Source organism: Chlorocebus sabaeus, chromosome 10 (genome assembly GCF_047675955.1).
Source record: "Chlorocebus sabaeus isolate Y175 chromosome 10, mChlSab1.0.hap1, whole genome shotgun sequence".
NCBI classification, from domain to species: domain Eukaryota; kingdom Metazoa; phylum Chordata; class Mammalia; order Primates; family Cercopithecidae; genus Chlorocebus; species Chlorocebus sabaeus.
In genome coordinates, this window is record NC_132913.1 from 14,343,105 (window position 1) to 14,368,061 (window position 24,957).

The window sequence follows — 24,957 nt, forward strand, 5'->3', positions numbered from 1 at the left end:
TACTTGCAGGAAACAACCATGGAGGTTAGCATCTGGGAGGAGGGGCCCTGCAGAACTGGGGTCCAGACCCTGAGGAGTGGGTGCCAGTTATGAAGGGCTGGTACTCCTTAGGAATTGTAAATCTGCTTTTGAGGAATAGAAAAAATTGCAAATAAGAACCCACTACTACTACTCATTGCCAGAGTGAAGGGTGATTGTTGCAATGAGATAGGCAGGCATATGGAGCAGTCAGAAAGATGCAACATTTTTCTCCCTCCTTCAGCCTTCCAGTCAACCTCAAGAGCCCCTATTTACACAGTATAACAAGCCCCAGAAGACAAAGCAGAAATGAAGTTTGCAGCATCACAAAGCCAACTATAGAAACATGAGTTTGAACCTGAGAAACAAAATCGCATTCCACCTCTTCAACTGCTTGGCATTCATTCAGATCCTTCTACACATTTGAACTTCCATACAACAAAAATGACTTTCTATTTCCACTTAACAAGATGCAACTTCTTCGTTATAAACAAATCTCTAAGTCTCTCCTTAAAATGAGGAGATACAAAGTATCAACGTTTGTATTCATCTCTGGATGTTAGCCACAGTTCCATCTGAATATTTTGTTGCCTAATAACTCAATTTTAAGTTAATAGCAACCATAAGTTTTATATAAAATATTAACAGTAAGGAGAAAAACATGAATAAATTATTTCATACACACAAATATATTCATTTCTTCTACGGTTTCTGCTTTTGTAATGGTCATGAGGTCATAGCTGATATTTATAACTTCTTTCTCTCACTAACCATTCCATGTTTCCTTTGACCTTGGTCAGTATTTCAGATAGTTGAGATCTTCTGTTTGTGAGGTGACCTAAATCTTTATTTCTGCAGTGGATGACTCGGTAGTTCTGCCTTTGTTTTTTGTTGTTGCTATAGTTTTTAATTCACTTTTACCATAGGATATGAAAGCACTAAGTATTATCACAGAGAATCACCTGAGTTCCTGCCTCTTTGTGTAACCATAATTTGAATCAGTCATCTCAGTCAGCTTTGCCTATAGATGGTGTCACAATGTGGTAATAATGGCCAAGTGGCAATCTCAACTTTCAATTCAGTGGAATTGCTGTGTCCCTTGGTGGTACTCTGTCTTCCTAGAGAACCAAGACCTCCAAATCAACAAAGCTTAATATTCTAAGAGCAAGAAGCAAAATTGTCATAAATTAGACAGTGTAACAGTGAAAGGAGGCACTTCTGCCATTGCCATTTGATTTCTTGACCCATGTATTCTGGCTACTAAACAAATAACTATCTACTGGTTTTTGATTCACACTTATTTTTGCATCCTGTATGTTGAGCTCCATCTTTTTGTTTCCCTACTGGCATTATAACTAAGTCTTTAGTGGGCCATTCTATAGTTTTATCAAGTGTTGGAATAGTAGAATCTATGAAATGCAGTAGCATCATAATTAATCAAATTAATCCAAATCAGATATATGGTTAGTTGTAATGAAATGCCTGCTAGGGTCAGTGCCTTGGAGGACAAGTGCATGATGTATGTTGATATGAATTGGAAAACATGCAATTCTTCTTTTTTGTTATTGTTATTGTTTTGCTTGTTTGTTTGTTTGTTTTTGTTTTTTTTTGTTTTTGTTTTTGTTTAGACTGTCTCCTTCTGTCACCAAGGCTGGAGTGCAGTGGCGTGCTCTCAGCTCACTGAAACCTCTGCCTCCCAGGTTCAGAAGATTCTCCTGCCTAAGCCTCCCGAGTAGCTGGTATTACAGGTGCTTGCCAGCATACTCAGCTAATTTTTGTATTTTTAGTAGAGACAGGGGTTCACCATGTTGGCCATTCTGGTCTCGAACTCCTGACCTCAGGTGATCCACCTGCTGCAGCCTCCCAAAGTACTGGGATTACAGGTGTGAGCCGCTGTGCCCGGCCCTGCAATTCTTTCAATAATGGCATTTGGACATTATTTCAAAGGCCACAAGTTCTGTGAGGTGGAATGCTTGTAACTGAGTGCATTGGGGTGCTTACAAAAAGAGAATGACTAACAGGTTTAAAAAAAAATTCATATCAATATACAGAGAATCAAAGAGCTTTTATAGTATCCCTATAGAATATCTTATAGCTAAAGGATCAGTCTCAAAAAATGAGCATAAATGTTACTTGTGTAGACTGCATAATTATAGTGTGAGTTAATTCCTAGCTTTTCAGCATCACTCAAGAAAAACAGAAGAGTGTGAATTAGGAAGAAGCAGGATCCTGAGACTAGGAGTGAATGAAACAGAGAATCCTCAACCCTTAAATTACATCAGCATCCTTTGTCAGTGGAAGCAGCCTGCCTTTCTGTATTGGAAGGTGCTTTTCTTTTCTACTTTGAGGTCCCTGTGGCAAACTTCTACTGGCAATTGCATTCAAGGGATACTTATTTATCTGAGGACACTTCAACTACCCTTAGTTGACACTTTCATAACTAGATTATATTTTAGCCTGAACCTAGAGGAAAAGTTCAAAATCTGACTAAGATTACAGTGGCTCATGCCTGCAATGGCAACACCTTGGGAGGCCGAGGTGGGTGGATCACCTGAGGTTAGGAGTTCAAGACCAGCCCGGTGAAACCCCATCTCTACTGAAAATATAAAAATTAGCTAAGTGTGGTAGCATGCACCTAGTCCTAGCTACTTGGAAGGCTGAGGCAGGAGAATCACTTGAACCTGGAAGGCAGAGGTTGCAGTGAGCCGAGATCGTGCCACTGCACTCCAGCCCAGGAAACAGAGCAAGACTCCATCTAAAAAAAAAAAAAAAAAAAATACTAAGAAAAAATCATTTATACTCTAAAATAATGGCCAGAGTTTTCCAATTTGTATCAACATAAATCTGGAAATATCTGTATAAATGGCATCAAAGAGAGTTAGAGAAAGGAGATAATACAGTGTCTCTGCTAAATATATTCATGAGTGTATTTAACATATTTTTCATTTATTATGTAACTTATGCAGCTGGAAGAGCTTAATAGTCTGTCAATAGCTGACTAAAACTTGGATTCAGTAGTGGCCTACACTTAATGAGCCTGAAATCCCAGAACTTTCCAGCAATTTAGTAAGGAAAGCGATCTAAAGGCTTAAGGGATAGACATTTTTGAGATTTATCAGTTTTCATACGCACTTTCTGAGAGAGTTCAGAGGCACCCCCTTCACTAAGGCTATAGCAATACTTTAGTGAGAGGAGCACGTTTTCTTGAAAGGCCCCGCAGGCTTTTCTGGTAGACCAGTTTCCCTGTAGACCAGCTGTGACTGTTGGAAATGCTACTATGAAACGGACTTGCTGATGTCAAAGGGGAAAATCTAATCTCAAGACAGCAGAAAGAAAGTGGCAGCACTCAATTTCCAGAGGCAAGTGGCATGTTTACTCTAATGAACAGCAGAGGTAGGGGTGTACTCAGAAGGCTTTGACCCGCAGAGGTCCTCAGCAATGATGGATGGATCACAATGCCCCTCGGAATTAAAGCTGAATAGCTTTCAAGGAAAATATCTAGGTCTGGTGGTCAGAATTCTGACTTGAATTCCCACAGGGAAGAACCTTGGCCTTCCAGTCCGTGTCCATTTGTTTGACAATTCACAGACCCATGGTGGTCCTTTGTGCCTCCCACAACATGGCCAGAAGCCATTTTTAAAACCCCATTTCCTGACATGGCCCTTCAGAGTCCCGTGTTCCGGTTATACTCATCCCACCTCCACTGAAGATGCTGCCGTGGTTTTACTTCTTTCTTCGATCTAGCAATCAAATCTTTTGAAAGAAATGCTTTCTTAAATTCTCCACGTGCTTTGTGACAGTAAAGAATCTGTTATGTTTTTGAAGCACTTTACTGATCACTTCAACTTAGAGAGATCTGTTTGTCCTCTGGGTTCGCACTTTAAGATCTTACACTTTTCATCATTCTCTCTCCAACTGGAGTTCAAGCTTTTTGGGGGCAGGACTGTGGCTAATACTACTTGGTGTTCCCCACAGCAGTTAGCAGGTGTCCTTCATCACAGTGTTCCATGTTCCTTGTGACTGTTTGGGGAAATCATTGTTTTAAAACTCACTGAGCCAGAGTTTAACAAAATTAGGGACAGTTTTCTGTTTCTTCTGTCTCTGCACTCAGCATAGTGCATGAATCTTGATCCTTGATCTCAGCATTTATCACATACCCTTTGTCTATTTTCCTCCAAACGGAGTGTGAACTTTTCAACAGTAAGATTTTGTTTTTCTGTGCTAGTGAAAGCAGAGTTTCTGGTTCAGAATTGCTTAATGAGTTAATCCGCACTCAATTCAAGTCAAGCTAAACTAGCAAATGTGCCAATCCATGTGACAGCAGTTTTATCTTTCAAATATGTTATTTTACATAAACGATTGGACAAATACTTTTGTCTCACTACCAAGCACACTATTTCACATTAAGCAATGTGAAAATTACAGCAAGCTAAAAAAACTACAAGATATTATCTATCTTCCTGCAACTAAGTTCAAACTTGATTATGCCTAGATAGTCATGATCACATTAGAAATTTTGAAATAGTTAATTTTACTAAGTGATGCAATATTAAACTGAGACAATGTCTTAAAATATTGTTATTAATATATTAAAATTACAAAAACATTCAGAGTCCTTTGGTTTTGAAGTGATATTAGCAAATAACAGCATGGACTCCACAGTCAGAATACCTAGGTTCAGACCTGTGCTCAGACACTTACTAACAGGAAAGCTTTGGCTAATTTATTTAATCTCTCTCTAAACATTAGTTTTCTCATCTATAAAATGGGACTACAGCTAGCATCTGTAGCCTGAGGTTGCTGCAGACATTGGTTGTGGTATTCTCTTTTTGTTACAGTTATATAAATGACAGGTTACATACATATAATTTACATAACTGTAGATATAAAACTTTATAACTGTAGTTATACAAATTATATAAAACTAAGTTGGGCTTATTTATATAACTGTAGCTATATAAATAACTTAATAATGGGTTAAATTAACCTAAGTAAATTTATATAAATTACTTATTTTAATCTTATCAATTATTAAATAAATAAGATTATCAAAGTCATTATTAAATCAATTACTTATTTTAATCTTATCATTAAAAACAGTAGTTACCATTTATTTAGTGATTGCTATGTCACAGAATCTATAATAACTTCCCATAACTCTGTATAGAGAGAGTTATATAAATAAACCCAACTTAAGTTTATATAAATTGACCTAAATTAACCTAAGTTATTTATATAACTGATAAAAAGATACATTGGGTCTTTTGAAGGGGTTTTTAAGGACTTCGGATTTGACTGTATAGCTAGTAGGGGGAGAGTGAAACTATTTGGGTCAAGAACAGTGGTATGGAAAGAGCCCTTTTACATAGCAACAATTTCAGGACCGGTGTGTAAGACTTAATGAAGACCAGCACAATAAACCAGGTGTAAGAAGATGACATTAATCAGTGATTCAAAACTGAAAGACCAAGAATTCAGAGAACGGGTTCACTATTTAGAAGACTGTTAGAAGAAATATGAAAAGAATGTGGATGCAACAACTGTGGGGACACCTTACAAAGGTGGCAATTTCTACCATACTGATGTCTCACTTTTTGGAGAATCCACCAGGTTTCAGTATTTGCAAAAAGTGCTTCTTGAGTACATAATGGATAGGGAGACTAAAACCATGGCAAAAGTTATAATCACTATATTGAAGTTCCCTGATGATCAGACTCAGAAAATTTTGGAAAGAGAAGATGCCCAGCTAATGTTTACTTCACCTCATAGTGGTATCTTCCGAGTCAACCATCAGCCAGTGCTTTGTTAGCATGTGTCATGGCTCCGATCTTCATCTTAAAGAAGAATGACATTGGATGACTGCTGCTGGGAAAACGGTCCACACTTGCTACTCTTTGAGAATGAAGTTATCATTCAGGGTCCTTCATGTAAGCCAAAAGACCAAGAAAAATCTGGCCCACAGATATACTGCAGACTCCTTTTAAAATAGATTTTATCAGTGGAGAAATGGGGATAGTTTTTTCCTGCAGTTTTCTGTTTAGAAGAATTGTATGTTGTTTAAAAGATATTTTGAATGCCTTAACCTTCTTTATAGGCTTACATAATATGCTTTTCTTCCATTCTTTTTCAAGAACTGCTTACCTTTCCTATTTATTTTAGGGTAATTTTTTTTTTTTTTTTGAGACTGAGTCTCACTCTGTTACCCAGACTGCAGTGCAGTGGCAAAATCTCGGCTCACTGCAACCTCCGCCTCCTGAGTTCGAGTGATTCTCCTGCCTCAGTCTCCTGAGTAGCTGGGACTACAGGTGTGTGCCACCATGCCCAGCTAATTTTTGTATTTTTAGTAGAGATGGGTTTTCACCATGTCGGTCAGGCTGGTCTCGAACTCCTGACCTCAGGTGATCTGCCTGCCTCAGCCTCCCAAATTGCTGGGATTACAGGTGTGAGCCACTGCACCCCGCCATGTTTTAGGGTGCTTTTTTAAAAAAAGACTTGTGCAATACATTTTGAGGTGAAATTTAGTGATATTTTTCTGATAAATTAGAGCATTTAATTGACTATTTTATTCAGGTTGATTTGTTGAATATTTGTTGAAGACCAGTTTTTTAAGCTAAGACATGTAATAAATCCAAAATGACAGTACCTCATTGTTTACTTAGCTTTTGTACTTATATTTTTTGGAGGAAAAAACACTATCATAAACTGTAAATACCCAATGCATAACTCTTATCTTATGCCAGGCCATGACTGTTGACAGTGTCATCACTGAGAAAGAGATAAATAAAGTTTATTTACTACAAAAAAAAATCCAGGTGCAGAGTGATGTGGGACATGGTACAGAAAGATAACTGTAGGAACCATATTCAGTGTGACTACAAGCTACAGTGCGACCATAATAATTGATGTGAAAGGGAAGAAGTTGAGGCCCAGTTGAGCTTTACCTTAAAGACTGGCCTCATAGGTGTGTAGTGCACAGAGGAGATGAACAAAATTCTAAATTCTCTTCTCCAAAGAGGTGTAAAAATATAGCAATACAGCTATGAAAATAAAATGCAAGGCATCTGATTAGCCTATGGATGGAAAGCAGCCTAATACAGGCTATTATCTTTCTTTATCTGGATTACTATAATAGTTTTATCACCAATCTCTTTTCTTATTTTTGTACCCCCTGCTGACCTGATTAATTTTCCAAATAGCACTTATAGTGATCTTTCTAAACATCACTGAGACCATACTACGTCTTTCATCAACATAGTTCTGTGACTCCTCACTGCCCTCACTATAATGTGAAAACTCACTGGGCCAGGTGCACTGGCTCACGCCTATAATCCCAGCGCTTTGGGAGGCTGAGGTGGGTGGATCACGAGGTCAGGAGATCGAGACAATGCTGGTTAACACGGTGAAATCCCGTCTCTACTACAAATACAAAAAATTAGCCGGGCGAGGTGGCGGGTGCCTGTAGTCCCAGCTTCTCCGGAGGCTGAGGCAGGAGAATGGCGGGAACCCGGGAGGCGGAGCTTGCAGTGAGCCGAGATCACGCCACTGCACTCCAGCCTGGGCAACAGAGCGAGATTCCGTCTCAAAAACAAAACAAAACAAAAATTAATTAAAAAAAAAACACCTCACTACCTTTTCCTGACTTCTCTTGTCTCTCTTCCTTGTACTTATTTCACCTGTACTGGCCTTGACAGTTTCCTTAACTCTTCCATGTTTTTTTGTGGATAAGCCAGACAGAGAACCTCCGTCAACTTCCTGTTTTTTGTCTCATGATTGCTTAGCTAAAATCAGAACTGTTGGTCATGATTGATTGCTAAGATTAGAACTGTTTATTCTAAACTAACTGTCTTAAAACTAGCCGTCCACAAAGAAAAACATGTCCTGTTCAAATAACTAACTTCGGCTTCCCCTGCCTACAAAACAACCTGGACTTTAAACCACCCTGTCTGCAAGTTCTCTCTCTCTCCTGATAAAAATCTAAGGCAAAACCACCTTGGTGAAACACTCTGATCTTTGAATCTGGGGGCACTCTAATTTAATAGCCTGGATAAAATCAACCTCTTAACTTATCTAGTTTTTGTTTTCAACAATTATACATTTACTGACGTGTTTTCTTATTCATACGTTCCTCTCACTATCTATTTGCTCCTTCTCTTTTCACATATACTAGACTCTAGGCTTTATGAGGGGAGGAACCATGCCTTTTTATTTACCAATGTAACACTAATGTTTCTTACAAGTCTGACTATAGGAGGCACCCCATAAGCATTTACTTTGAGAATAAATTAATAAATTAATGAATATAAAAACACCAGATGTCTCCAAGTAGTGACTAGACTTGCAATGATGCAGGAGTCGCTGAAAACAAAGTAAATTACCAGGAGTGCATGCCATAGTATCTAAAAAGGGTTACTAGAAAGATGGGCTAGAAGTACCAGTCAAATTGTCAGAACATCATCTCAGAGGCCTGTTCAGATGAGGACTTCAATCCCAATAGATGAGCTAGGTAGAGATCAAGCACTTTGACTCAAGTCTAGACTAATGGGTAGACCCCAGAAATGGTAAGAACAGGCCATTTAAAAAAAAAAAAACAAAAAACCGCGGTGCTAAAGTTCCTAATGGCATGCTAAATCTTCTACAGCAACAAAAGCAACTCTAACACACAGGCTTATGAGTGATTATATTTACCTACTGGCAGTCTTGGTCTAGTTTGAATCAGGGCATGAATGGTAATGATATTAGTCTTATAACTAAATATAAATGGGAAACATACACAGTTATAATGAAAAGGAAGAACAAAAAGAAAAAAAATATACAACCACTGGTATAATTCAAGAAATAAAAACAATATTTTTCAAAAAAAAAACAATATTTGGAAGGAAATTGGGGAAGGTTGAGAATCCAAGGAACCAGGAATTCTTATACACAATTTTTTGAAGCATACATTGTTTCAAATCTTTTGTTTTTTAACTTTTATATTTACTTCAGGGGCTGTCTGTACCAGGAGTCATAGTGTTCCTTCACTGAAACCCAACAATATAGTTTCTATGAATTTGTCCTGAAGATGTAGTGTATGTACATTTATTTCCAAATATCGTAATTACTGGATAAAATTTTGAAAACCATTCAATAATAGTTATGACTTATTTATAGATTATAGGGTTTTCTTTAAGGTTACGTTTGCTACTCTAACAATAAACCTTAAATTTTACTGGTTTAACAGAGTGGAAAGCATTTTTTTTTCCTTACATAGTATATAAACAGCAAGTGAGGCAGGAGTAAAGCAATCTACTCTATGCAATCATTCAGGGATCTAGCCAGATGAGAGCCCTGGCATTCATAACATGTGGTTTCCCAGGTATCTCTTGGCATTGATGTCAATTTGGCAGATAAGGAAATAAGAAAAAGTAGAAATTTGTGAAAGAAGTTCTTATGTACTTAAAATATAAATGGACTAAACATTTTTGTACATACTTTGTTAGTCAAAGTGCAATCACATGACATAATTTAGATTTTAAAAGGGCTGAAAAATGTGGTTGTTTCTGGGTCTGTATGCCATGCAAGAGTAGTGTCAATCTTTAATAAAGAGCTAGCTAACTCTGCCACAAATGGATAATTATGTAGCCATACTATCATGGTAACAAAGAACATTTAATGATGTGTCAAAAAGTTAGAATGATTCCAATTATATAGAAACAACAAACAAATAGAATTTTTAAGCCTATGCTTTATTTAGAAGTGCCAAAGATGTAGGGGTGGAAGTGGGATAAATTGCCCCAATATGTTAACAGGGGCTTTCTCTGGATAGTGAAATTACAGGCAATATATATATATTTTTCTCCTGTTGTTCTATGCTTTCTTCATTTTCTATAATTACCAATACTATTATAATCAGATTATGAAAAATTGTCAAACAAAGGAGAAGAGAGAGATTAGTTATGTTCTATGTATCTCATCAAAGGTAATTAGAAATATTAAAAATTTAGGTCTTGTTGTCCAGGCATGGTGGCTCACGCCTGTAATCCCAGCACTTTGGGAGGCTGAGACAGGCAGATCATCTGAGGTCAGGAGATCAAAACCAGCCTGGCCAACATGGCAAAACCTCATCTCTATGAAAACTACAAAAATTAGCCAGGCGTGGTGACGGGCACCTATAATTCCAGCTACTTGGGAGGCTGAGGCATGAGAATGGCTTGAATCTGGGACATGGAGGTTGCATGAGCCGAGATTGTGCCACTGCTATCCAACCTGGGCAATAGAGCCAGAATGCATCTAAGAAACAAACAACAAAAAAATGTAGGTTTTGTTTTCCAATAATATTTAATCCTATAGGGATAGACCTGATTAACAGATGTGAAACAGTTGGAGAATTGTATGAGACAAAGCTTAATCATATTAATTTAACTTAATACTTTGTAGCCACTTTTTGAGAATGCAATGACCTGTCAAAACTATGCTGGGACAAAGGGTGCAGCTTAGAGCATGCCACAGCAAACATTTCTATTGTGTGTTAAAGTGACTGTGGGTCAAGATTTTTAGCTTCTTTGCCATCATAAAAGTAAGGATTCCTTGAACTTCCCTCCAGAGCAACAAAGGCTATGTACAGATTTCTCAGTATATACACATTTGCCCGTTCTGGTACAATTTGATGCAGTTTCCATAGTTTGAAATCGTATCTCTAATTTCGAGTCAGCAAATCAAAAGAAAAATCTATTGCTATACTGTTTTTCAAATATCTCTCTGAAATTTTTCCCTTCTTAAACTATTTTGGGTCTTTTGTTTTATAGCAACCTGGGGAGCATGTTTGTGGAAGGGACTGATGTGAGTACTATAGGATAACTATATGAGTTTTATTGTGTGTAGTTGTTACATATTTGGGCAAATGGTTTGACTTGCATTATCTTGAAAATCAAATTTAAAATTGAATAGTGTTTGTAATGGTTCTGCTGCTGCTGTGCTTTCTTTTTCTGAAGTGAGTTTGACGTCTTATCAATTTTTTGAACAGCCCATCACAATTTTCATTTTATATTTTGTGATCATATTAGTTTTGTTCTTAGAGAAATTAAGGGAATAAAGGTATTTTTCGATAAAGACTTAAGGATGTGAAACTTAATCACCAAGAATATTAAGCAAATGCTCTTGTTATTAACATCTAGTCTCTAAGTGAATTGTCTTAGTAATGATCAGTTTATGTAGCTTTAAAGATACAAGGAAATGCAAAATCTGGGCTAAAAAAAAAACCCCTTTCTTATGGTAAGCTGTTTTACTTCCTTTCTTATATTTCTCTTTACATATAAAACACATTTTCAATGCTAGAAAATTTGCAATAGAAAAATAAGTTTCAGTGGTCTTAGTTGCTAAGATATTATGAGAAACAATAGAAAGACATCAGTTCAGTTTGTGATACTTTTAAACACTTTTTTTCTTTTCTTTTCTTTTCTTTTTTCTTTTTTTTTTTCTGAGACTGAGTTTCACTCTGTCATTTAGGCTGGAGTGCAGTGGCGCCATCTTGGCTCACTGCAACTTCTGCCTCCCAGGTTCAAGCGATTATCTCGCCTCTGCCTCCCAAGTAGCTGGGACTACAGGCATGTACCACCATGCAGGGCTAATTTTTGTATTTTTAGTAAAGACAGGGTTTCACCATGTTGGCCAGGCTGGTCTCGAACCCCTGACCTCAGCCTCCCAAAGTGCTGAGGTTACGGGTGTGTGCCACCTTGTCTGGCCTTTTATCCACTTTTAAACCTTTGTTTTAAATAACCCGGGTATAAAGCAAATACAGGAGTGACTTTAAAAATTTATTATCAAAATATTGGTAGCATATACATGAAAATCAGTATATATATGTTAAACAAAAATTTCAATTTTTTGTATCATTAGCATACCAATACAGAAGCATAAGTTTGTGAGATTAAAAAAAAGAAAAACACTTTTTTTTTTGAGAAAGCATTTACATTTATTGTTCTCAACTGCTAGACCCTTACCCTAGATCTCCAAATCTCAAAAGCATACATAACTATTTCCAAAGCAGTTCCAGCCTTGTGTGTGTGTGTGCATGCATGTGTGTAAAATATATGTAACATATTTATATATAATATAAAAACAGTAAATAATATTATGTTTCTGTGGCTCAGATCTAAAGAAACTCCATTTCCTTCAAATTCCTCCAGAGAGTTCTTAGAACTCCCAAGAGGTCAACCATCTTACCAATTCATGGCATACACTGCTTTCCCGTCTCTGGCTTTGGCTCACTGTGATGACCTCTCCCAAGTGACCAGTTATAGAGTTAATACCTCCAAAGTTGAAAATATTCTTGTTTTGCCTGTCCTAGTACCACCCTCACTGCTTCTGGTGCCACAAGCACACCTCCTTCAACACTGCTGATCAGTCATCCCTGCAGAAGATTCTGGACAAATTGTTTGTGAAACAGTTTATTTAAAAATGTTTTGTTATTCTTCACTGAATACTCTTGATCTCAGGCAAGAGTCTGAGGACTGGGCCAGAAGATAATTGAAGGGACCTACATGATGTGGTGTGAAAGAAGCCAGACACAAATGCATACTTTATAATTGAATGTACAGGGAATTCAAAAACAGGAAATGCGAATTTGTGGTTTTAGAAGTGAAGTGAATGGTTAACTATGAAAAAGAGAAAAAAAAATTAAAGATGGAGAGGAGAAACAAACTGAAGCTTACCAGGAGGTGACGACATTACTGCTCTCAATTTGTCGATTATCGTTGTCAATGATTACAACTCTGTAAGTATTCAGAGTTGTAATCCTAGAATTTTTCCATTTTCTTTTCAGGGTATTATAGTTCAAAAAAAGTATGAGAGCATAACTTCTTCAATTATGTAGTTCAACATTCTTTAAGGCTACATCTTTGCGTCACCTGGAATCATCTTGTCTCTACACAATGGGACATGGCATAACAGCTGAAAGTTTATCCCTGTCAACATCTGGGGATGTAGAACATATGCCACACTATCGTAAACTTCTTGGACTAGAGATTTTCTTATCCTAGGCCAGTACCAAAATATTAATACCTTCTTCATGTTCCATCTTCTAAACACAGGTTGACGATTCCAAGAATTGTTTATTCTTGACCAGAATTGTTTATTCTTAACCCCTTTCTCTTTCTAACATCTTCATGACAGAGACTACATGCTTTCTGGATGTTTAAAATTATTTTAGCATTTAATTATCCTTTTCTTCCTAATTTATAAGTATGAACAATGTATGTATTGCATTTGTCTCATGGAATGCTAATTCCATTCCCTTTAAATTATTATTTTTTTGGCTGGGCACAGTGCTCACACCAGTAATCCCAGCAATTTGGGAGGCCAAGGTGGGTGGATCACCTGAGGTCAGGAGTTAGACCAGCCTGACCAACATGGTGAAACCCCATCTCTACTAAAAAATACAAATAGTAGCTGGGCGTGCTGGCAGGTGCCTGTAACTCCAGCTACTCAGGAGCCTGAAGCAGGAGAATCGCTTGAACCCGGGAGGCAGAGGTTGCATGCAGTGAGTGGGATCATGTCATTGCACTCCAGCCAGGGTGACAGAGCAAGACTCCATCTCAAAAGATATTTTATATATATATGTGTGTGTGTGTGTGTGTGTATGTATATATTTCAATAAAGAAAAGAGGCTTAATTGGCTCATGGTTCCACAGGGTATACAGACACACTATGCTGGCATCTGCTTGGCTTCTGAAGAAGTCTCAGAAAACTTACAATCATGACAGAAAATACACGGGGAGCCAGAAATTCACATAGCCAGAGCAGGAGGAAGACAGAGGGAAAGTTGCTACCCACTTTTAAACAAGCAGATCTTATGAAAACTCTATCACAAGAATAGCACCAAGAAGATGGTGCTAAACCATTTATAAAGGACCACCTCCATGATCCAATCACCTCCTACAGGCCCAACCTTCAACATTGGGAATTACAATTCAACATGAGATTTTGAGGAAGAATAGAGATCAAAACCATATCATTCTGCCCCAACCCCTCCCAAATCTCATGCCCTTCTCATTTTTCACAATACAATCATTCCTTCCCAACAGTCTCCTAAAGTCTTAACTCATTCCATCATTAACTCAAAAGTCCAAAGTCTCATCTGAGACAAGGCAAGTGCCTCCCACCTATAAACCTACGAAAAAAATTTTTTAAAAAAGTTAGTTACTTCCAAGATACAATGGGAGTATAGGCATTGGATAAATACTACTAATCCAAAATAAAGCAATTGGCCGAAAGAAAGGAACTGAACTGCAGGCCCCATGCAAGTCTAAAACCCAGCAGGGCAGTCATTAAATATGAAAGCTCCAGAATAATCTCCTTTCACTCCATGTCCCACATACAGGGCACACTGATGCAATGGGTGGGCTCTCAAAGCCTTCAGCAGCTCCAGTCCTGTGGCTATACAGGGTTCAGTTCCTGTGTCTCCTCTCATGGGCTGGCACTGAGTACCTATAGCTTTTCCAGCCACAAGGTGCAAGCTGCCAGTGAATCCACCTCATTCTGTGGTCTGAAGGATGATGGCCCTTTTCTCACAACTCCACTAGGCAGTGTCCCAGTGGGAACTGTGTGTGGAGACTCCAGCTCAACATTTCCCCTTTGCACTGCCCTAGTACAGGTTTTCCATGAGGGCTCCACCCCTGCAGCTGGCTTCTGCCAGGACATATAGTCTTTTCCATACATCCTCTCAAATCTAGACAGAGGTTCCCAAGCTTCAACTCTTGCACTCTGTGCACCTGTAGGATAAACACCACATGGAAGATGCCAAGGCTTATGTCTTGAACACTCTGAAGCAGTGGATGAAATTGTAACTAGCCTTTTAGCCATGGCTGTAGTTGGGGTGGCCAGGATGTAGGGAGCAGTGTTCAGAGGTTGTGCAGAGCAGTAAGGACCTGGATCTGGCCCATGAAATCATTCTTTCTCCTAGGCCTTCAAGCCTGTGATGAGAGGATCTTCTTGAATGTTTCTGAAATGGCTTTGAGGCCTTTTCTGCATTGTGTTGGCTATTAGCACTTGGCTCCTCTTTACTTATACAAATTTCTGCAATCTGCTTAAATTCTTCCCCTGAAAATGGGCATTTTTTTTCTACCACATGCCTGGGCTGAAAATTTTCCAAACTTTTATACTTTGCTTACCCTTTAAATGTAAGTTTCAGTTTTATGGGTTTTTTTGCTCATGCATATGAACATAACCTTTTAGAAGCAGGTGTGCCAAGTCTTGAATACTTTCCTGCTTAGAAATTTCTTCTGCCAGATACTATAAATAATCATTCTCAAATTCAAAGTTCCACAGATTACCTAGGGCAAGGGCAAACTGCAGCCAGGTTATTCACTAGGGCACAACAAAAGTTACCTTTGCTCCAGTTCCCAATAAGTTCTTCATTTCCATTTAAGACATCCTCAACCTGGACTTCATTGTCCAGACCACTATCAGTATTTTGGTCACAACCACTCCACAAGTCATTAGGAAGTTCCAAACCTTCCCTAATCTTCCTGTCTTCTTCTGAGCCCTCTGAATCATTCCACTGTCTGTCTGTTATCCAGGTCCAAAGTCATTTCCACATTTGCAAGTACCTTTATAACAAAGCTCCATTCCTCAGTAGCAATTTTCTGTATTAGTCTGTTCTTATATCACTCTGAAGAAATACCTGAAACTGGGTGATTTATAAAGAAAGGAGGTTTAATTGACTCATGGTTTTGCAGGCTGTACAGGAAGTGTGATGCATCTGTTCAGCTTCTGAGAAGGCCTCAGGAAACTTACAATTGTGGTGAAAGTTGAAGGGGAAGCCAGCACTTCATATGGCCAGAACAGGAGCGAGAGAGTTAAATTGTTTTTGATTAAAAGTGGTCAATGGAAAAATATTCTTTTTTGTTAGAGGAATGATTGTCCTTCCCTTGCAAGAATATAGAATATTTAGAGGACTTTGATATTTTTAGCGTGAAAAAATGTAAGATAAATTAAATTCATTATTTTTTTATGTATGCTCTAAAATTATTTTTTTCACAATATCTTGGTTGTCAAATAATAAGATTCATATAAAAAGCCTCACAAAAAAATTTCAATAGGAAACAAAATTATTAAAAGTTTTATTAGCACTTTAATGGAGCTAGAGTTTCAATCTTTATGTATGGATTTTTTTTTTAATGTTACTGGAGTTTTATTAAAATCTAATTTTTTTAAAAAAAGACATGCTTATCTTAAATTGACCAAATCTCTATATCTTAGTTAAGTTTTCTTGTATGTTTTTCTTTTATGTAAGTATCAGAAGTACAGAAAATATAGGGGAAACATACCAAGCTTTTATGGCATAGACTCAGAACTGGAATATTGTCACTTCTGCCTTCATGCCACTGACCAAAGCAGATTTTTAAAAAAGCTGAGGCCAAAGTCAAGAGATCAGGACAGCATAGTCACCCACAGTGAGGCATGACAGAGTATAGTCGCCCAGGGACATAAATAAGTGAAGCTACAGTTTAAACTATCACAAATATCATGAATTTATGTGAGGTTAGTTAGTATATAACCAATCATAGGGTTAAATCTTTTAAAAATGCATTTATTTACTCATTAATATAGTAAATAAACACACAAGTACTCTTGAAATCATATGCTCTGTAAAGTTAGTGTATGACTGACCTTGCTTTTAAAAACATCACAGTCATTATTTCATTTAGTTATGCATTCTATGAAAATTATTTTTAAACCCCTATCATATGCCATGTTATTTGGCAAATGTTCTCCAAAATTTAATTGTCTTATATACAACAATTCTCTATAGTGGATAAGCTAATTCACTGACACAGATATTTGATTTACAAACACATGATTGCTTTTAGAGATTTCACCAGGATTCTACATTAAGTAAAAATAAATATTTTTATAGATGATTTATGAGATTGTCTATCAATGTTGTAGATGAGACTGGTAAGACTTCATCTTAAATATATTAAAAAGGAGAGAATACTTTCAAACTAATTATATGAGGCCAGCAGTGCCCTGATACTAAAGCCAGAGAAGGACATTACAAGAAAAGAAAATTACTGGCCAATGTTTCTGATGAGCATATTATAAAAATCTCCAATAAAATACTATCAAACTGAATTCAACAGCACATTAAAGTGATCATTCACCATGATCAAGTGAAGTATATCCCAGAGATGCAAGGATGATTCAACACATACAATTCATATACTTGATACAACACATTAGCAAAATAAAAGACAAAAACTGTATGGGCATCTCAATATATGCAATAAAGTCATTTGGAAAATTTAACATTCATTCTTGATACAACTTCTCAACAAAACAGATACAGAAGAAATGTACCTCAACATGATAAAGACCATAAATGACAAGTTCACAATTAACATTACACTCAATGGTGAAAAGTTGAAAGCTTTTCATCTAAGATGAGAAATAAGAAAAGGATGCCCACTCTAATCACTAGTCTTCAACATAGTACTGTAAGTTCCAGCTAGCTAAATTGGGCAAGAAAAATACAAGACACTCAAACAGAAAAGAAAGAAGTCAAATTGTCTCTCTTTGCTGATCACATGATTTTATATAGAGAAAGCCATAGGGACTCACCAAAAATCCTGCCAAAACTGGTAAACAAATTCAGTAAAGAGGCAGGTTACAAAATCAACATACAAAAATTAGTAGAATTTCTATACACTAACAACAAACTATCTACAAAATAAATTAAAGAAACAATCTCATTTTAAAATAGCACCAAAAACATTACTTAGGAGTAAATGTAACCAAGGAGATGAAAGACCTGTAGACTGAAAACTGCAAAACATTGATGAAAAAACAATTAAAGACACAAATAAGTAGAAAGATATTTTGTGGTCAAGGATTAGAATAATTAATATTGTTAAAATGTACAAAACCCAAAGCAATGTGCAGATTGAATGTAACCCCTATCAAAATTCCAGTGTCATTTTTCACAGAAATAGAAAAGAAAATGCTAAAATTTGTATGAAACCAAAACAGACCTCAAGTAGCTAAAGCAATCTTGAGCAAAAAGAACAGAGCTGGAAGCATCATACCACCTTATCCAAAAATATATGTTAAAGTCATTGTAATCAAAATAGCATGGCACTGGCATAAAAACAGAAATATTGACAAATGGAACTGAATAGAAACCCAGAAATAAATCTAGATATTTTCAACAAATTGATTTTTGACAAAGGTGCTGGCAACACACAATGGGAAAAGGACTGTCTCTTCAATATATGGTATCAGGACAAATGAATATTCAAATTCAGAAGAATGAAATTGGACTCTTATCTCACATTATATGTGAAAATAAACCCCCCAAAATTTAAAGATTTAAACATAAAACCTGCAGCTATAAAGCTGCTAAAAGAAAACATAGCGGAAGCACTACATGACATTGGTCTGGGCAATAATTTATTGGAAAGGCCTCCAGAAGCACGACAACAATGGCAAAAATACATAAATGGAATTATAGCAAATTAAAAAGCTTATGCATGGCAAAGGAAGCAACACAGTGAAGAAACAACCCACAGACTGAGAGAGAGAATATTTGCAAATCATACAACTCGTATAAAGGTAATGTCCAAAAAGGTACAAGGAAATCAAATAACTCAATAGCAGGAAAATAGCTGACTAGAAAATTGGCAAAGGACCCAAAGAGACATTTCTTAAAAGAAGACATATAATAAAATGGCCAAAGAATATATATTTTTAAATGTTCTACATTGTTAATCATCAGAGAAATACAAATTAAAACCATAATTACATATCACCTCACACATACTAGAAGGGCTATATTCTAAAAGAAAACTATAAAGCATTGGTGAAGATGTGGAAAAAAGGAAACCTTGGTGCATTGTTGGTAAAAGTGTAAATTATACAGCCATTTTGCAAAATAGAGTGAAGTTTTTTCAAAAAACTGAAAGTAAAATTTTCTATATAATCCAGAAATCTCATTTCTGATTATATATTCAAAGGAAGTGAAATATGTTTGTTAAAGAGATGTTTGCACTCCTATGTTCATTGTGCCTTTATTGACGATGGCCAAGATATGGAAACAACCTAATTATTCATCAAGAAATGGATATATAGGCTGGGCACGGAGGCTCATGCCTGTAATCCCAGCACTTTGGGAGGCCGAGATGGGTGGATCACCTGAGGTCGGGAGTTCGAGACCAGCCTCTCTTTACCAAAAATATAAAATTAGACAGGCCTGATGGTGCATGCCTGTAATCCCAGCTACTCGGGAGGCTGAGGTGGGAGAATCGCTTGAACCCAGGAGGCAGAGGTTGCAGTGAGCCAAAATCACGCCACTGAACTCCAGCCTGGGCAATACAAGTGAAACTCTATCTCAAAAAACAAATAAATGGATATAGAAAGAAAATGTGTGTACCACACAATGAAACCATAAAAAGGCAGAAAATGCTGTCATTTGCAACAACATGGATGAACCTGGAGGACGTTATGCTAAGTTAAATAAGCCAGGTACAGAAAGACAAGCATATTCGTCCATTTTCATACTGCTATGAGGAAATACCTGAGACTGGGTAATTTATAAAGAAAAATAGTTCTAATGGATTCACAGTTCCGCATGAGACCTCACAATCATAGTGAAAGGCAAAGGAGGAGCAAAGGCACCCTTTCCATGGTGGCAGGCAAGAAGAGCATGTGCAAGGGAACTGCCCTTTATAAAACCCATCAGTTCTCATGAGATTTATTCACTATCACAAAAACAGCATGGGAAAAACCCATCCCCATGATTCAATTACTTCCCAGGTTACCTCCCACAACATGCAGGGATTATGGGAGCTACAATTCAAAATGAGATTTGGGTGGGGACACAGCTAAACCATATCAACAAGTACTATAAAATCTCATATGTGGAATCTAAAAAGTCAATCTCATAGAAAGAGAGAATAGAAAGGATTTTACCAGTGGCTGAGGGTTTTGGGGATGCATGGGGGAAAAAGGAGATATTGATCAGCTTCAGTTAGACAGGAGAAATGTTTTAGTATCTATTGCACTCTATGGTGACCACAGTTAATTATAATTTAGTGTGTGTTTCAAAATTGCTGACAGAATTGATTTTTTGTATTCTACAACATCCAAAAAAAAAAAGATAACTAGATGAAGTGATAGATATGTTAATTAGCTTAATGTACTATTTCACACAGAGATCAAAACATGACATTGTACCTCATAATATATATGCAAATATTATTTATCAATTAGAAATATATAAGTAAATATTGTTAAAATATTTTATAATTTTTGACCAATATTTTTTAAGGTATTGTCCTTTGCCAAATGTTTAAACTATTGGCCCATTGATCAAATTCAGGCAAAAATGAGTCTTCTTTGGCCAGCAAAATAGTTAAATATTCTCACATTGGAATGTCCTTAGGAGTGACATGTACCCACTGGTTAATCTATTGCTAGGACTCAGTCTTTCTGTATATTTGATTGGGTTTCATTCTGCAAAAGGACATTCGATTTTGCGTATTGTGCTTTCTGGTTTACAATACCAAAGCACAGGTTCTCACTCTTCCGTGTATTTGAACTGTTCCAAAACTAGCAAAAAATATTTGGATCCTTTTTATAGTTAACCCTAAGAAATTATATGAGACAACCAATCATTCATGCACCTTAACTGGAAATGTGTAATATCTGCACTCCACACATGGTATATAAATTAAGTAAGCCACCAAGGCATTAGCCTAAGGGTTGAAAATACAAAGAAGGTGGAGCTATTGCCTTCAGTGAGCTCAATTTCTAGTAGACATTCAACAGATTCTTTTTCTGTTGGAGAAGGATAAGGCTTCCATGTGGATGTGATGACATCTCATCTGAGTCTTGATGACAAATAATCTTCTAGGTGAACAATGGGAAATAGGTACAGGGAAGTACTTGTGACAGCAGCCACACAAAATGGCCTCTTTTGTGAAAGGTGGGTAAATTTAAGCTCCTAAGACCAGACAATGAAGAGCCTTCTCTGCAGCATAAAAGTGTGCTTCTCCAGCCTGCCACTCACCCACTAGTCATCTATATATGGAAAGTTCCTTCTCTCTCCAAAGGTTACCGATAATTGCCTTCCCTATAGCCATTCTACTCTTCTTTCATTTGGGAAAAGGTAATGTGTATGAATACAATCATGATTTTTCTAGACGCTATCCTACAGCAAGGGTTGGCCATGAGATTCCATTCTGGAAGGTGAAATATAAATGAAAATAGTGGTTAGAGCCTTTGGGAAAGCTATTGCATTCCAGAAAAAGATGAGAAATCAGCTGGCATATACCTCATTTCTCCTTACTGTTTTCTTTTAGCCTTCCTCCTGCCTGGAACATGATAATGAGACTTACAGTCGTGGCTGCCATTCTGCAAGTGATAATCTACAGGTCACATTTGGCAGACTTCCAAATCCACATGCCGAGGGTAAGAGTGTGCTTCTCCAGCCTGCCACCCACCCACTAGTCATCTGTATATGAATGTGACTTGCCCAGGGGAGGTTTTATGATTCCTGGCTCACATACTATTCCTGAGTAAAAATCATAACATGAATTCCTCAACTATTATCATGAGTTCCTCAAACTTGACATACTGATTAAGACATAACTTACTGACATTGAAAAGGAGATTGACAGGCTGAGCACAGTGGCTCACGCCTGTAATCCCAGTACTTTGGGAGGCCAAGGCAGGCAGATCACAAGGTCAGGAGTTTGAGACCAGCCTGACCAACATGGTGGAACCCCATCTCTACTAAAAATACAAAAATTAGCTGGGCGTGGCGGTGCGCACTTCTAGTCCCAGCTACTTGGGAGGCTGAGGCAGAATTGCTTGCACCTGGCAGGTGGAGGTTGCAGTGAGCTGAGATCATGCCACTGCACTCCACCTGGGTGACAGAGTGTGACTCCATCTCAAAAACAAAATACAAAAAAAAAAAGAAAGAAAGAAAGAAAAGAAAAGAAAAAAGGAGATTGACTTATTTCTGAATCATGAAGTTTTTCTGATTCATGAAGTTTTACTGATTGTTTTGCATGTAAAACATTTTAGCCTCTTTGTTGTAATCTGTAGCCTCAGATTGTAACCTCTGTATCATACTCTCCAATGAAAGGGACAACTCTAGCATGAGGAATCCACTTCCTTTTCTCTAAACTTTTCCATAAAAGCCTTCCAACTTGTAACAGACTCTGGAACACACTCAATTTTGTTGGTGTGTTGTGGCAGGAAGTCAGGGACCCCAAATGGAGGGACCGGCTAAAGTTGCGGCAGAAGAACATAAATTGTGAAGATTTCATGGACATTTATTAGTTCCCCAAATTGATACTTTTATAATTTCTTACACCTGTCTTTACTGTAATCTCTGAACATAAATTGTGAAGATTTCATGGACACTTATCATTTCCTCAATCAATACCCTTGTGTTTTCCTATGCCTGTCTTTACTTTAATCTCTTAATCCTGTCATCTTCTTAAACTGAGGAGGATGAATGTCACCTCAGGACCCTGTGATTGTATCAACTGCACAAATTGTTTGTAGAGCATGTGTGTTTGAACAATACGAAATCTGGGCATCTTTAAAAAAGAACAGGATAACAGGGATGTTCAGGGAACAAGAGAGGTAACTTTGAACTGGCCAACAGTGAGCCGGAGGGAACAGAACTCTATTCCTCCTCTTTCATAAGCAAATAGGAGAAATACCACTGAATTCTTTTTGTCAGCAAGGAACATCCCGGAGAAAGAGAATACGCCCTGAAGGCAGGCCTATAAACAGCCCCTTGGGAAGCGTGTGCTGTCTTTTATGGTCGAAGTCTAAGGGATGAAATAAGCCCCAGTCTCCTGTAGCCCTCCCAGGCTTATTAGAACGAGGAAAATTCCCACCTGATAAATTTTGGTCAGACAGGTTATCTGCTCTTAAACCCTGTTTCCTGATAAGATGTTATCAACGATAATGCCTGTGGAAACTTCATTAGCAATTTTAATTTTGCCTCATCCGGTGGTCCTGTGATCTCGTCCTCCCTCCATTTGCTTTGTGATATTTTATTACCTTGTGAAGTATCTGATCTCTGTGACCCACACCCTATTCGCACACTCCCTCCCCTTTTGAAAATCGCTAATAAAAACTTGCTGGTTTTACGGCTGGGGGAACATCAGGGATCCTGCCAACACGTGATGTCTCCCCCGGACACCCAGCTTTAAATTTCTCTCTCTTGTGCTCTTTCCCTTTATTTCTCAATGGCAGCCGAGACACTTAGGAAATAGAAAAGAACCCACGTTAAACATTGGGAGCGGGTTCTCCCGTTAGTGTGTTTTCCAGGGTCGAGTCTCACATTTGGCTTCCAATAAACCTTTCTCAAACTATTTCTGCCTCAACAGCCTTAATTTTGGTTGATGCAAGCATAAAGCTGAAAGCTCCTACTAAGGCCAGTGTGGCAGCAAAATACAGTAGAAGATGTTTAGGTCCTGTCATGGAACCAGGGAACCAGAAAATCAGCCCTGGACCACCTCTTTCTGGACTTTTTTCTTTGCGAGGAATAAAACAAACCTGCTGCTTGTTTAGGGCGTAGTTTTCCAGGTTTTCTGTTTCTTGAAACCAGATGTCGTCAAGGTTGATAAATCTTCTAGCCATATAACAAATACTGAGAATACTAATGTGCTTGGAGTCAAAATCATTTCTATTTACAGAAGATGCGAACATAACAAGGATATGATCTGTGTTTCTTTTTAAAGTATGTCCAATGATAACAAACTTTTGCTTTTAAAATAAATACTTATTTATGTTGACGAGTTAGTTATCCAAATACATGAAGACATCCACTAATCTTTTCTGGAAGGTTCATTCATATTCATCTATACACCTCCTATCACAGTTAATTTAATATTCCTTATAATAATGCTTCACTGTATGAAAATATCTCACCATATCAAGATGTTCTGGCCCATCATGAGTGTGTAATGACCTTGCTTAGAAGCATAACCCTAGTATAAATACAATCCTTGCCTAAATAACAACTTCAATAGTAACAACCTTGCACAAGGTATGTGTATCCAGAAGTTTCCTTCTATGTGTGTACAAAAACAAGGATTCAATTACATATATTGATACCAGTTGGATATAGGAGGGAAAAAAGGGTGAAAACAGACTCCCATGAAGAGGGGTGAGTTAGCAAGACTAGACAGACATTCCAAAGGAGTAATGCCTTAGAACATACTCACTTTCAGCAATGCTATTTTTTTTTGTCTCAAGTAAAGTATAAAAGAAGATGTTTTGGGGTTGGGTGCAGTGGCTCACACCTGTAATCCCACACTTTGGGGGGCCGAGGTGGGCGGGTCACCTGAGATCAGGAGTTCGAGACCAGCCTGGCCAACATGGAGAAACCCTGTCTCTACTAAAAGTACAAAAATTAGCCAGGCACGGTGGCGGGTGCCTGGAATCCCAGCTACTCAGGAGGCTGAGGCAGGAGAATTGCTTAAACCCAGAAGGCAGAGGTTGCAGTGAGCCGAGATCATACCACTGCACTCCAGCCTGGATGACAAGAGTGAGACTCTGTCAAAAAAAAAAAAAAGAAAAAAAAGAAGATGTTTTGAGCTGGTTCTGCCTGTACATTAACTGTGATGGTTAATATTGAGTGTCAACTTGATTGGACTGAAGTACGCAAAGTATTGTTCCTGTGTGTGTCTGTGAGGGTGTTGCCAAAGGAGATTAACATTTTTGTCATTGGACTGGGAAAGGAAGACCCACCCTCAATCTGTGTGGGCACAATCTAATCAGCTGCTAGTATGGCCAGAATAAAAGCAGGCAGAAGAACGTGAAAACACTAGAATGGCCTAGCCTCCAAGCCTACATCTTTCTCCCATGCTGGAAAGGCAGACCCATCCTCAATCTGTGTGGGCACAATCTAATCAGCTGCTAGTATGGCCAGAATAAAAG

General features: G+C 37.7%; 1 long non-coding RNA gene across 1 annotated transcript in view; it reads left to right on the forward strand.

Moving 5' to 3' along the window:
• The window catches only part of LOC103216945 (uncharacterized), a 535,367-nt gene extending 513,909 nt beyond the window's left edge, over positions 1-21,458 (forward strand). Inside the window, exon 6 of the long non-coding RNA XR_005237034.2 lies at positions 21,354-21,458. This is a non-coding gene — a long non-coding RNA (uncharacterized lncRNA). The remainder of the gene's footprint in view (positions 1-21,353) is intronic.
• Positions 21,459-24,957: the final 3,499 nt, after the last annotated feature.